Source organism: Chlorocebus sabaeus, chromosome 20, assembly GCF_047675955.1.
Source record: "Chlorocebus sabaeus isolate Y175 chromosome 20, mChlSab1.0.hap1, whole genome shotgun sequence".
Taxonomy (NCBI): Eukaryota; Metazoa; Chordata; class Mammalia; order Primates; family Cercopithecidae; genus Chlorocebus; species Chlorocebus sabaeus.
The window spans coordinates 114,650,294-114,663,573 of record NC_132923.1 but is presented as its reverse complement, the minus strand read 5'-3'; the positions used below and the strand labels follow the sequence as shown (position 1 = coordinate 114,663,573).

The window sequence follows — 13,280 nt, the reverse complement described above, 5'->3', positions numbered from 1 at the left end:
AATAAGACCACCCTCACTGATGCCCCTGTGCCTGGCACCAAGCGTCACTCCTCAAGTGGCAGCCATTAGCTGTCATGACAGCCTCCTCTGGTGCGAGCTATGCCTGCAGTGGCCCCTGGACTAAAAGTGGCAGATACAGACAGAGTTGGAGATTGGCTCAGGAAGTGCCATCTGCTCATCAGGCAGTCTGACATGAGGGAAAGAGCACCAGACCAAGAGTCTGGCCCTACTTCTTGTCCCATCTCCGCCACTAATTAGCAATGCCAGCCTGACAGGCCCTCCCTCCTCTCTGAGATTCCAGTTTCTCTGCTGGGAAACAGCATCAGTGCTACCTTCCCTCACTGTATCACCAGAAGGCTGGGAAGTGCATATTTAATAACACATAGGCCAGGTGCAGTGGCCCACACCTATAATCCCAGCGCTTTGGGAGGCCGAGGCGGGGGGATCACTTGAGCCAGGAGTTTGAGACCAACCTGGGCAACATGGCGAAGCCTCATCTTCAAAAAATACAGAAAACTAGCTAGCTGGGTGTGGTGGTGCAGTCCTATAGTCCCAGCTACTCAGGAGGCTGAGGCGGGAGGATCACCTGAGCATAGCAGGTCAAGGCTGCAATGAGCCATGATTGTGCCACTGCACCCTAGCCTTGGTGACAGAGTGATGCCCAGTCTCAAATAATAATAATAATAACAACACATAGAAATATTATTTTTTCTATTTTTAATGTTTTTAATAACTTTAAAATCTTTCCAAAATAATTTATATTCCATAAAGTTCACCCTTTTAAAGTACACAATCCAGTGATTTTTTACTCACAACATTGTGCAACCATCACTACTAATTCCAGAACGTTTCATCATCTCCAGAAGAATCCTGTATCCTTTAGCAATCATCCCTCATTCTTTCCTCCCCTCAGCCCCTGGCAACCACTCATCTCCTTTCTGTCTCTATGGATTTGCCTGTTCTGACAAATGGAATCATGCAATGCGTGGTCTTTTGTGTCTGGTTTTTTTCATTTAGCACAGTGTTTGCAAGGTTCAGCCATATTGAGGCATGTGTCAGTGCCTCATTCCTTTTCACAGCTGTGTACTATTTTGTTGCATGGATAAGCCACAGTTGGTTTACCCATTCATGTAGGATTCTTTTTAGTTGACACAGGGCCAGGGCCGGGGCTTCAGGTATTCTTACAGAGGGAGAGGCTAGAGCAGAACCAAGAGGAAGGGCTGCATCTGAACAGGGGATGTGTGTGCAGCCTGAATGGATCTGTCTCTGGCTCTGCTTACTCTCAAAGTGCCTGAGGGCATTTCAGAGAGTTCCTGGATTCTGAGAATCGGAAATTATTGCTACTTAGACTCTGAGCTTTCCATCACCTCTGCCTCAAACCCAAGGTGACTATGGGCATGGGGCCTTCCTGGGGGTTGGAGTCAGTGGACAGATTTGAGCTAGGCACATAGAAGTGATTGATAAATACATGGATGGATAAATGGATGGATTGAATAGATGGATGATTGCATGCAGGGATGCAAGGGTTCATGTGGAAAAATGGATGGATGGACGGACGGACGGACGGACGGACGGATGGATGGATGGATGGATGGATAGATGGATGAATGAATGGATGGGTGGATGAATGGATGGGCAGGTGGGTGGGTGGATGGATAGACAGAATGTATAAATGGAAGACTGGATGAATAAACTGGCATGTGGAGCTGGCACTACATTCTTGCCAAGGCCTACTTAGTTTGTTCTGAGACAGTGTCTTGCTCTGTCACCTAGGCTAGAGTGCAGTGGTGCAAACACGGCTCACTGCAGCCTCTAAGTCCTGGGTTCAAGCAATCCTCCTGCCTCAGCCTACCATGTAGCTGAGACCACAGACATGCACACCATGCAACACCATGCCTGGTTAATTTTTTTTTTTTTTGTAGAGATGGGGTCTCTCCATGTTGACTAGGCTGGTCTCAAACTCCTGGACTCAAGTGATCCTCCCATCTCGGCATCCCAAAGAGCTGGGATTATAGGCATTAGCCATCGCCCCTGGCCTGCCAAAGCCCACTTTATGCATGGGAGAAAGATATATTTTTTACCTAGAGAGAAATTCTAGCACAAGGCATCCTTGAGTCAAAAGACCTACCATTTAGGTACTAACTCTTAAACAGGTGTAGGAAGGATCAAATCTTAAATCTTTAGAGTTGCAAATCAAATGATCTAGCTGTGTGTGGCACACTGAAGGTGCTTACTACATAGTTGGAAGCGAACGGATGGACGAATGAATGGCTTGAACAAATGAACAAACCTACTTCCCACCCAGTTGGTAAATTAGGAAAGTGACACCCATTTTAGAAATGAGGAGAGTGGCACCTAAAGTCACCCACCGATCAGGGTCAGGCTGTGGCGTGGAATCCAGACCAACTGGAAGTCCAGCATTCTTTTCCCCATACCAGGCAGTTTCCCGGTTCCTGATCTCAGTGGGGACATCTCATGTCAACCAGACAAGTCACTTCCAGGCCTTGGATTTTGTGTCCTCCTACCTAGGACAAGGAGGTCACTGAACTGACCACATGTCTATTTGATGATTGTTTGAGACTGGGGTGTGTGTATGTGCCTTGGAATGAGAGAGAAAAAGAGAGAGAGAGAGAATAAAAAGAGACAGAGAGAGAGAGAGAGGAGAGAGAGAGAGAGAGAGGGAGAGAGAGAGAGAGAGAGAGACGGAGAGAGAGAATGCATACATTCTCACGAATGGAAAGGCAAATACATCTTGTCAGCAGCTTTCACCTTCCCGTAGTGCAGCTGTAACATGTCAGGTGTATTGGGGCACCCGAGATAAGCTGGTTTTGACACGCTGCAGATGCCTTCCTACCTCCCAGGGAGGCTGTGACCACCCCATGTGACAGAGACAATGACATTCAACATCTGGGTAGCAGCTTATGTGAGGTCATGACTCAGTGCCTGGCACATGGCAAGTACCCAGTGAATGGTGGCTGCTTTCATTCATGAATAGCAATCTCCCCGGCCCAGACCTTCTTACCAGGCTCATACTTTCCAGCACACTGAACTGGGATCAGGAGGTCTAATTCTACTCCCAGTTCTGACATGCACTTTCTGGGGGACCCTGGATGTCTAACCTCCCTGGGCCCCCATCTCCTCATCTGTAGAATGGAGAAAAGCATACCTTCCTCACAGGGCTGCTGGGAAAATAACCAGAGAGACAGGCTATGGGGGCACTTTGCATGCTATAGACAAGGGGCAGTAAACTACCAGGGGCCAAATCCAGGGCGCCACTTTGCAAATAAAGTTTTAATGGAACGCACCCACCCTCATCCATGTACGTATTGTCTGTGGTTGCTTTCAAACGACAGTAACAGAGTCAAATAGTTGCAACAGAGGCTAAAGGTCTGCAGAGTCTAAAATATTTACTATCTAGTCCTTTAAAGAAGAATTTAGCTGCTCCTGCTATTGAGCGATTATTCCCAGGTGTTAGCAGCCTTCCTCCTTCCTCTTCCCTGGGAGATGCTCACTCTCAGGCCCTCCCCAAAGGCTGGTGTAAAGCCTGGGTATCTCCTCTTTGACAAGGTTTCCTGGTGACTCTGATGAAGAAAGGCCCCTGGTCCAGACTGCAAAACACACCAGGGTAGTGAAATCAGACAGACCTGAGATCAAATCCCTGTTCTACTGCTTCCCACCTGTGTGACTGTGGACAAGTTGCTTAACCTCTCTGAGCCTCAATGCACTTATCTACAAAATGGGGACAACAATGCCTATCCCTTAGAGTTCCTGGGAAAATTAAATGAGACAATGTCTATAAAGGGCTCAGTCAGGCCTGACGCAGGATGGGTGCCTGGTAATTGATGGTTTTTTTTTTCCTGCATCCCTAAACTAATTCAGTCCCTGGGTATGCTGCATCTTCCCAGTTCTTCCAGAACCCTCCTAGCTTCTCCCTTTCTGCCCCACTGTGGCCTCTCAGGTGGACTCTGCCCCCCATCTTTGTTGAGGGTCCTTCTTCCCCAGCAGAGAGAGGTGCATTTGCTGAGAGGCAGCGCTGGGGAGCTGGTCTGATACAGCCTGGAGTTCTCGGCCCATTTCTGACACTGAAACACCGGCTCCGTGTTTACACAAGGACTCTCATAATATTTGCTTTCCGTGGCCATTATTTGTCCAGGGGCTGACGTCAGATGAAGACAAGCAACTCCCCACTAGCGCTTTCAAAGCACAAGGTCAGCACCTCCCTGTCCCCACTTCACTGTCCCATCCCCTGGCTCCTTGTCTGAGTTTTCTAAACTAACCACACTCCAGGCTTTGGGTGACTTAGCAAATGAGTTGGCTTGGGACCAGCAGAGAGGCAGATTCTGACCCCAGCCTGTCGCTAACTAGCTGGGCGACCTTGGAGGGTCTGGTCCTCTCCCTGGGCCTCAGTTGCCTCCTCTGTGCCCTGGGAGGGTCGTTTCCAGCGCCACAATTCCATGACTCTGGAACTTCAAGAACCCCCCAGGCTGGGAGACTCCAGCACCTGCTGTCACTCTCCTTCCCACCCCTCCACCCTTCTCAAGCTGCCTAAGAGTGGGAGGAAAGCGAACAGAAATTGTGAAAACAAAGCCACACTTCGACTTAGCTATAACCCTGCCGACAGCACAATCTTTCATCAAGAGAGAAAATAAGTGAAAAAAGCTACAAGCCTTCAACTGGGCATTTTAACATAGAGGTACGTCCTCCACCACAGCCAATACCCTGCACCCTGACCAGCGTGGGGAGCCTGTGAATGGACATAAGTCCAGCTTCTTCCACCCATCTGCCACTCATATGAGAAGGTTGCCGGGCGCCACGGCTCACGCCTGTAATCCTAGCACTTTAGGGGGCCAAGGGGGCCAGATCACCTCAGAGAGGTCAGGAGTTCGAGACCAGCCTGGCCAACATGATGAAACCCCATCTCTATTGAAAATACAAAAATTAGCTGTGTGTGGTGGTGTGCGCCTGCAATCCCAGCTACTGGGAAGGCTGAGGCAGGAGAATCACTTGAACTTGGGAGGTAGAGGTTGCAGCGAGCCGAGCCGCTGCACTCCAGCCTGGGCGACAGAATGAGACTCCATCTCAAAAAAAAAAAAAAAAAAAAAAAAGAAAAACAGAAAGAGGTCAAGTTGCAGGTAAAGCCACCTATGTCACAGGGTCAGCTCTGCTTCCCAGGGAGGAAGAATCATACATAAGTCCAAGGGGAGAAAAAAAAAAATGACAAAACCAATCCGGGGAGTTACTGACTCCATTGAAATGTGTATCCATACCAAAGACATATGGGTCCACACCTCCCGAGGACTAAATAAAGGACACCCATCTGAAACCTCAGCCCGAGGGACTTCAGTAGGTCACATCAAACTCTTTCCTGATTTGGCATGGGCCAGTGTGGGGCAGTCCAGTGGTTTAAGCAAGTCTCTGGAGCCGAACAGACCTGGGTCTGAATTCCGGTAAGGCCACCCAGTGGCTGGGTGACCCGGGGGAGCCATGGTGCCTCTCTGAGCCCGGGTTTTCCCAACTGTGAAATGGAGATGATAATAATTCATACCTTGTGGTGCTGTTGTGAGAAGGTAAGAAACAGTTCAGTGTCTATGCCAGTTGGAAGCTCATATGGGGCCCTTGCCAAATGATCTTCTCCTTGGGTTACTGGATGATTCTTCAAGGGTGATAATCATCGAGACCTTCTCTGGCGGGTCAGGCACAGTGGCTCATGCCTGTCATCCCAGCACGTTGGGAAGCTGAGGCGGGCAGATCATTTGGGGTCAGGAGTTCGAGACCAGCCTGGTCAACATGGTGAAACCCTGTCTGTACTAAAAATATAAACATTAGCCGGGCGAGGTGACTCACGCCTGTAATTCCAGCATTTTTTTGAGGCCTAGGCAAGTGGATCATTTGAGTTGAGGAGTTTGAGACCAGCCTGGCCCAACATGGTGAAACTCCATCACTACTAAAAATACAAAAATTAGCTGGGCGTGGTGGTGTGCACCTGTAATCCCAGCTACTTGGCAAGGCTGAGGCAGGAGAATTGCCTGATCCCAGGAGGCGGAGGTTGCAGTGAGCTAAGATTGCACCACTGCACACTCCAGCCTGGGCAGCAAAGCAAGACTCTGTCAAAATCAATCAATCAATCAATCAATCAATCAATCAATCCATCCATCCATCCATCCATCCCACTCTGGCATGGAGAACATCTGAGTTCTTTGAAGCACTCACAAGTGCATTCTCATTTGTAGCACTTCTCACAACAGTGACATGAGGTGGATATCACTCTCCACAGTCTATAGATGCAAAAACTGAGGATTGAAGAGACAAAGCCATTTGTCCAGAGCTCACCACAAGCCCTCACCCTGAAGCCCAGGCCTTCGACTCCCAGTCATTGCTCTGGCACCTCTTTCCACAGGCTCAGATCCTACCGGCGCCATGTGGCCTCGGTGGGTCCAGCTGTGTCCAGAGGCCTCCCAGACACTGGCTCCAGGCCTCTCAATTTCTCTCCAGCCTCAAGAGGACGTTCAGACATCGGCGTTGAGCTCAGCCAAAAGTGTGAGGAGACAGCGCCCTCCGGTGGTCTCTGCGCAGCAGCGAGGGAAGCCGAAGGAGGGGGTGGGGCATTTCGATGTCACAAGGCCTGCAGCCCCGAGGAGAGGGACAGAGATCAGGGGCACATTCGACTCCTGTCCTCACCGGTCCAGCCCCTTGATACCTCCAATACTCCTTCTGAGCCAGGGCTCTTAGAATCACATCATTCCAATCTGGAAAGAAACTGAAACGCCATCTAAATGAACGTTCTCTGCACACAGATTATTGAATCCAGGGTGGAGACAGATCATCCAAGGTCACGTGAGGACTCAGGGTGGAATGCAGTCAGAGCTCAGGTCCCCTACCTGCCCCTTCAGGCCCAGCAGGAAGTTCGGGGAGGTTGGATTCACCAGATCTGCACCTCCCCGCTCCCCATTTTTCTCCTCTGCCTTCAGGGCTGCCAGGCACACTAGGTAGAGTGGGAGGGGCTGAGGCAGAAGAGTGATGGTAATGGGCTCGCCAACTCTTGATGGCTGTGTGACCTTGTGCAGGTTACTTAACCTCTCTGTGCCCCAGTTTCCCCCTCTGTGAAATGATATTGAATCCTCAATGCCACAGGACTAAATAACGCATAAATTAAAAAAGGCCTGGTACATACTAAGCAGCCCCCAAACATGGTAGCCCCTGCTACTGCTTTTATACTATTCGTTTGGTGCCTCTAATTAATTGGTTCGCTTCTGAGGGGCCACAGGCTCTCCCATGCACCTTTCTCTCCTCCCCTTCTCTCACTTCATTTCTCCTCACCAAACCCCAAAGTGGCAAATTGATCCCCAGTACCTGTATCTCTTGTCTGTCACATTCGAGGCTCTGCAAGATGGTGTGGCCTGGCGGGGGACTGGGGAGTCAGTGCCACACACACGGCCCCTCTGTGGGTCAGCCTGCCACTCTGGCCCAGGGTAGGCTTAGCTAAGGTTGAGTCTCAGAGAAGGGCTGAAACCCCAGAGGGTTTTTCTGGGGCCAAGAGCAGACCAGGTTGAAGGGCGTGGTCAGTACCTTCCTGGGATGATTCCAAGGGCCCAGCTCTAACAGCTGGACATCACCAGGCTCGAGTTTCAGGATGGGAACCTTGAAAACCCCGCCATGATTTTCCTTTTCACACCAGTCTTGGGGCCAGGCAGATGTGGGTTCAAACCCTTGCTCTGCCACTCGTGAGTTCTGTGATCTTGGGAAGAGACTGAGTGTCTCTGAACCTCAGTTTCCTCGTCTGTAAAGTGGGAGTGGTTAAAGGAGTGTACGGAACTGCTGGGTTTGGATTAAGGTGCCCAGCCCACTGCCTGGAATGCAGCACTCTGACTAGCTTATTGAACATCAAAATTAATTTACCACCTTTTCCCCCAGAATCCTGTTCTTCTGGAATTCCCTGTCCTGGTAGGTGTCTATAATACTTACATCTAGGGTGTCTATAATACTTACACATCCAAGGAGGGGTGGCCCATGCTCTCATACTTTCCATCAACTCTGTCATAGCTGTCGCACGGAGGTGAATCCATCACAGCTGCCTTGCATGGCCATTCCTCTCCACCTACTTTGGCCATGGCTCTCCTTCTAGGACAAGGTTATGGCAAATCCTTCATCACTGGTTTCCTCCTTCCAGCCTCCTTACTCCTGCTGGGGTGGTTACATCAGCCCCTCTCCACACCTCACTCTGAAACACATGTTCAGAGCACAAAGTCCAAACTGCTCAACGAAGCCAGGACACTGAGGTCCCCCATGATCTGGGCCCCTCACTCCTACCTCCCCAGCATCATCTGCTCCCATCCTGCCTCCCACACAAACCAACCCTCCCTCCCAAAACTCTCAGTGTTTCCTGAAGATGAGGCTCCCTGCTGCTCTGTGTCTCTAAGCCTCTGCCCTCTGCCCCAACCACCCAGAACGCCCCTTTCTGACACCTCCTCTGCAAGCCCTCTGTGACTGCCCCCACCTCCCCAGTTCTTCTCACGTGGAGCCAAGCACTCTCTCCTTCAGGCCCCATCGGCCTCTCTCAGACCCCCATGACGGCCCTTCCCACCTGTCTGCGGCAGGTTTACCTGACTAGGCAATCCAGGAGGGAGGCGAGAGCACTGGTTGAGAGCGATGCCTGTGGGGTCCTGTCTCCTGGGATTTACTGAGGGAATGTGTGGAGTCCTAGCACTGCGTCTGCTGCATATAGATGCTCAGTAAATGAAAGTGATTCTTTTTATTGCTATCTCCCCATGAGGCTGCAAATTCCTAGAGCAAGACTCATGTCTTAATTATCTCTGCATCCCCAGCAACTAGCCCTGTGATCTGGCCCACAGTAGAAGTTTAACAGATGTTTTCACATGGATGAATGGATGGATGGATACATGGATGGATGGATGGATAAATAGATGGATGGTGTGGCTGAAAGAGGAGGAAGAAATACGTAAGAGCTGCATTCAGCTGGTAACTAGGCAGTGACAGAAACGTGCATGGCACTTTACAAAGCAATGTCAGCCAAGCCCAACCACGGAGACTGATTCTATTTTTATCCCTGTTTCATGGAGGGGAGGAACTGGCTCAGAGAGGTGAAGACACCTGCCAGAGTTCCATAGTGATGACATTGGTGACAGCCGATATTCAAAGTCACTTCTGTCTGGTTACAAACCCCATGCAATTTCCATTTATCCACACTGCTTCCTAAAAGGGAGCAGTTGGAATAGCAGCCGCATCTGAAGGAAATATGAACTAGAATTTATGTCGAGATTGCTAAAGTTCCAGCCTGGCCAACACGATGAAATCCTGTCTCTATTAAAAATACAAAAATTAGCTGGGAATGATGGCGCTGCCTGTAATCTCAGGTACTCGAGAGGTTGAGGCAGGAAAATCGCTTGCACCAGGGAAGCAGAGGTTGCAGTGAGCTGAGATCTCACTATTGCACTCCAGCCTGAGGGACAGAGCGAGACTCTGTCTCAAAAAAAAAAAAAAAAAAAAAAAAAAAGTTGCTAAAGTAACCAGCAGGTGCTTCACACTAAAGAGATGAGGAAACTGAGGCCCAAGGAATTTGGGGAAGGGCAGGTAGATCCAGAGCCCTTTACTGCTGCCTGAGCCATTCTGGTTCCCAAATGCTGGAAGTATCTACAGCACAGAAGGGCTGGCCTGGAGATAGGGTTCTGGGTCTAAAAGTTAGAGGCAAACAGTGGAGGGAGGAAGGTATTGGTGTCTCTGGGTCATTAGTCAGAGCTGGGGTCTTAGGTGCCCAGGAAGAATCACTGTTATGATTGTTATGAATGATAAACTGCATTATTAGAGATGCTATGTAACCATAAACTATAACATTACTTATGTTGTTAGGGCACTTCAGGGTGTCCAGAGCACTTTTGCATGTACCACCAATTTTCCCCCACAATTCCTTCAAAACGTGCAAAAAGCCAGGGATTATCACAATCTTACAAAGCAAGTGACTGCAGAGGAGTCACATGGATTCCCCCAAGGGCATAAACTTAGCAAATAGTTTCCCTAGTCTCAACATAAACGTTTCTGATTCCTGGTTCGGTGCTGTTTCTCACATACCTGCAGCCTTTCCGAGCCCCTGGTGTGTTACGGTTGCTGTTTAGTGAGCCGATGTGAGCATCGATGGAAAGCAAGAGAAAACAGGAAGAGGGAAAGAGGAAGCTGAACAATGGCTGGGAAATGGGGAAGGAAGCTCTGGGGAGCCCAGCAAGGGGACTGGCAATCCAGGCTTCTTTGGGCCCCTCCTCAGGTCCCAGTCTTTGCTGGAGCCACACATACAGCTGGCAACCTGATGCTGGCACGAGATGGCGCCCTTGCATGGAGAAAGGACCGGAGTGAGCCTGGCCAGGCTGGTGATTAGCTGTGAGCACTGCTGACTGGGCTATCTGCAGTTTCCACACTGCCCCTGGACAGTGGGCACATCAGCTTCTGCTTCAGAAAGGCCCTTTCAAGACTCCTCTACTGAAATCCTAGGCCTATTCACTCAAATGCACAGTTGCAGGATGAATCAGGGGTGTTCACAGTTATCCCCAGCCAGGTGAGTCCAAATAGGTGGATGCAGAATTTTTTTTTTAGACGGTGTCTTGCTCTGTCACCAGGCTGGAGTGCAGTGGCGCGATCTTGGCTCATTGCAACCTCCACCTCCCAGGTTCAAGCACCTGCCTCAGCCTCCCAAGTAGCTGGGACTACAAGCGTGCGCCACCACACCCAGCTAATTTTTGTATTTTTAGACAGAGTTTCACCATGTTGGCCAGAACGGTCTCGATCTCTCGACCTTGGGATCTACCCGCCTCAGCCTCCCAAAGTGCTGGGATTACAGGTGTGAGCCACTGTGCCCGGATTGAATGCAGATTTTACCCACGGTCCAGGCCTCCGAAATGAGTGCCATGAAATCAAAGTGTTGGGTTTCAACAGAGAACTTTCTAAAGTGTATTGATCCCTTCCAATGGGACAGGCATCACACTAAGTGCTTTCTCTGCCTGTAAGGCTGTCAGATAAAATACAGGATGCCCAGTTACATTGGAACTACAGATCAACACGGAATAATTTACTAGCATGAGTGTGTCTCAAATATTGCATAGGACATACTTACACTACAAAGTTATTCCTTGATCTGGAATTCAAGGTTAACTGAACACCCTGTATTTCTATTTGCTAAATCTGGCAACTCTATCTGTATTATTTCATCTTCACAGTCACAGAGGGAGAAGATCCCATCTCCACTTTACAGGCATTGTAACTGAAGTTCCAAGAGGTAAAGGAATTGGCTTGTGTTTCACGTGTGGGTGAGTGGTGGGGCTGCGATACCAATCCAGGCCTGCCCATTTCCCAAGTCTGTACCCTCACTGATTTCCTCTCTAACCAACACAAGGGGCAGAGGAAAAAAAAAATGCTGAATACCTCTGGCCTTTCAGGGAGATGGTCAGCTAAAAATGGGCTCTGAGGGCATCAGATGTAAATATCTTCAATGTGAGAATAATAAAGGTTCTATTGTAAAACAGGAATGAGTCTTATACATCATCCAACCAAGAGACTTTGGGGTTAACAGGGGGGCTCTGGAAACAGATTGTTGAGTAAAAGCCCCAACTCCATCCATTACTAGCTGTGTGACTTTGGGCAAGTTAATCGACCTTTCTGTGCCTCAGTTTCCCTATTAAGAATATGGGGATAATAACAACACCCGTGTCATAAGGTTGTTGTAAGGATTAAATGAAGTATACATGGAAAATATTTAGAACGGTGCCTGGCACTTGTAAGCACCCCAAATTACGTATTCTAGCTCATGTCTGTAGACCAACTGCTTCGCTCCCTGAAGGAGAATGCCGATGCCCAGAAGCCTCACTCAGGGCCACACAGCAATCGGGTGGCTGAGCAGAGTCTCAATGCCAGGTCTCCAGGCTGATGTCTGTGATGCCATCTTAAAAGAAGAGAGAGAAATCGGCATCAGATGGCAGCAGGCGCCCGGTTCCTGGTGTTCCTATGCTGATTTGTCTCACGCCTTTCAGTACAAAGGAATCCTACCACTTCTAAGGTCACTAGCAGAATTTAAATCCTCCAGTTCTTTTGCATCAGTACAACGTTGTACATTTATTTCACTCCCTCCACAAACCATTATGGGGGCTAACCACATGCCAAGCACTGTGTTAGGCATACAGGATATAAAGAAGCTTGGCACACGGCCCCTGTCTCCGCCCTGTTGAGAGAGGGAGAAAAGCAAGTAGATACCAAAACATAGGCTGGGTGAGGTGGCTCACACCTGTAATCCCAGCACTTTGGGAGGCCCAGGTAGGAGAATCACTTGAGGTCAGGAGTTCAAGACCAACCTGGCCAACATGATGAAACCCCATCTAGACTAAAAATACAAAAAGAAAAAAAAAATTAACTGGGAGTGATGGCACATGCCTGTAATCCCAGCTACTTGGGAGGTTGAGGCTAGAGAACCGCTTGAACCTAGGAGGAGGAGCTTGCAGTGAGCTGAGATTGCACCACTGCACTCCAGCCTGGGCGACTGAGCAAGACTCTGTCTCAAAAAAAAAAAAAAAAAAAAAAAAGATGGCTGGGCAGAGTGACTCACACCTGTAATCCCAGCACTTTGGGAGACGGAGGCAGGTGGATCACTTGAGGTCAGGAATTCAAAACCAGCCTGACCAACATGGTGAAACCCCATCTCTACTAAACACACACACACACACACACACACACACAAAATTAGCTGGGCATAGTGGTGCACACCTGTAATCCCAGCTACTCGTGAAGCTGAGACAGAAGAATTACTTGAACCTAGGAGACGGAGGTTGCAGTGAGCCAAGATTGCATCATTGCACTCCAGCCTGAGCAACAAGAGGGAAACTCCATCTCAAAAAAATTTAAAAAGATACCAAAAGATAGCATGATTAGCACCAGGAGTAGGGAGCCCAGGGCCTGTGGGAGCCAGAAGACGGAGAGCTGGCAGAAGTAGGAATGATGGAGAGATACTGCTAGGGGAAGTGATCTCATTGATCTGAGTCCATCAGGACAAAGAGGGTCGGCCAGGGAAGAAAGGGGCAGGAAAGGCCTTCCAGGCTGAAAGAACAGCATGTGCTGAAGCCTAGAGGCCAGACAAGAAAGGACAGAGCATCCTCTGCTGGGCCCATGACAAAGAGACCAGGGTTCTATCCTAGTGAACCAAATGCTCCCTAAGAAGCCCTTGACCTGTGCAGGGAAGCAAGCCCCCTTCAGTGTGATGGCTGCCTCCATGGTTAAGACGCAGTTGAGAG

At 49.4% G+C, this 13,280-nt stretch overlaps 1 long non-coding RNA gene across 3 annotated transcripts; it reads right to left on the bottom strand.

The window, feature by feature from the left end:
• Positions 1–700: 700 nt before the first annotated feature.
• Positions 701–8,844, bottom strand: LOC103225415 (uncharacterized). Of its 3 annotated transcripts, none has more exons than XR_494459.3 (3): positions 8,601–8,844; positions 7,987–8,218; positions 701–6,757 (listed from the first exon to the last, which is right to left on the bottom strand). It is a non-coding gene; the product is annotated as an uncharacterized lncRNA (long non-coding RNA). The 3 variants fall into 3 exon arrangements; XR_494460.3 differs by having other exon boundaries at positions 701–6,746; XR_494461.3 differs by having other exon boundaries at positions 701–6,622; positions 8,601–8,843.
• Positions 8,845–13,280: the final 4,436 nt, after the last annotated feature.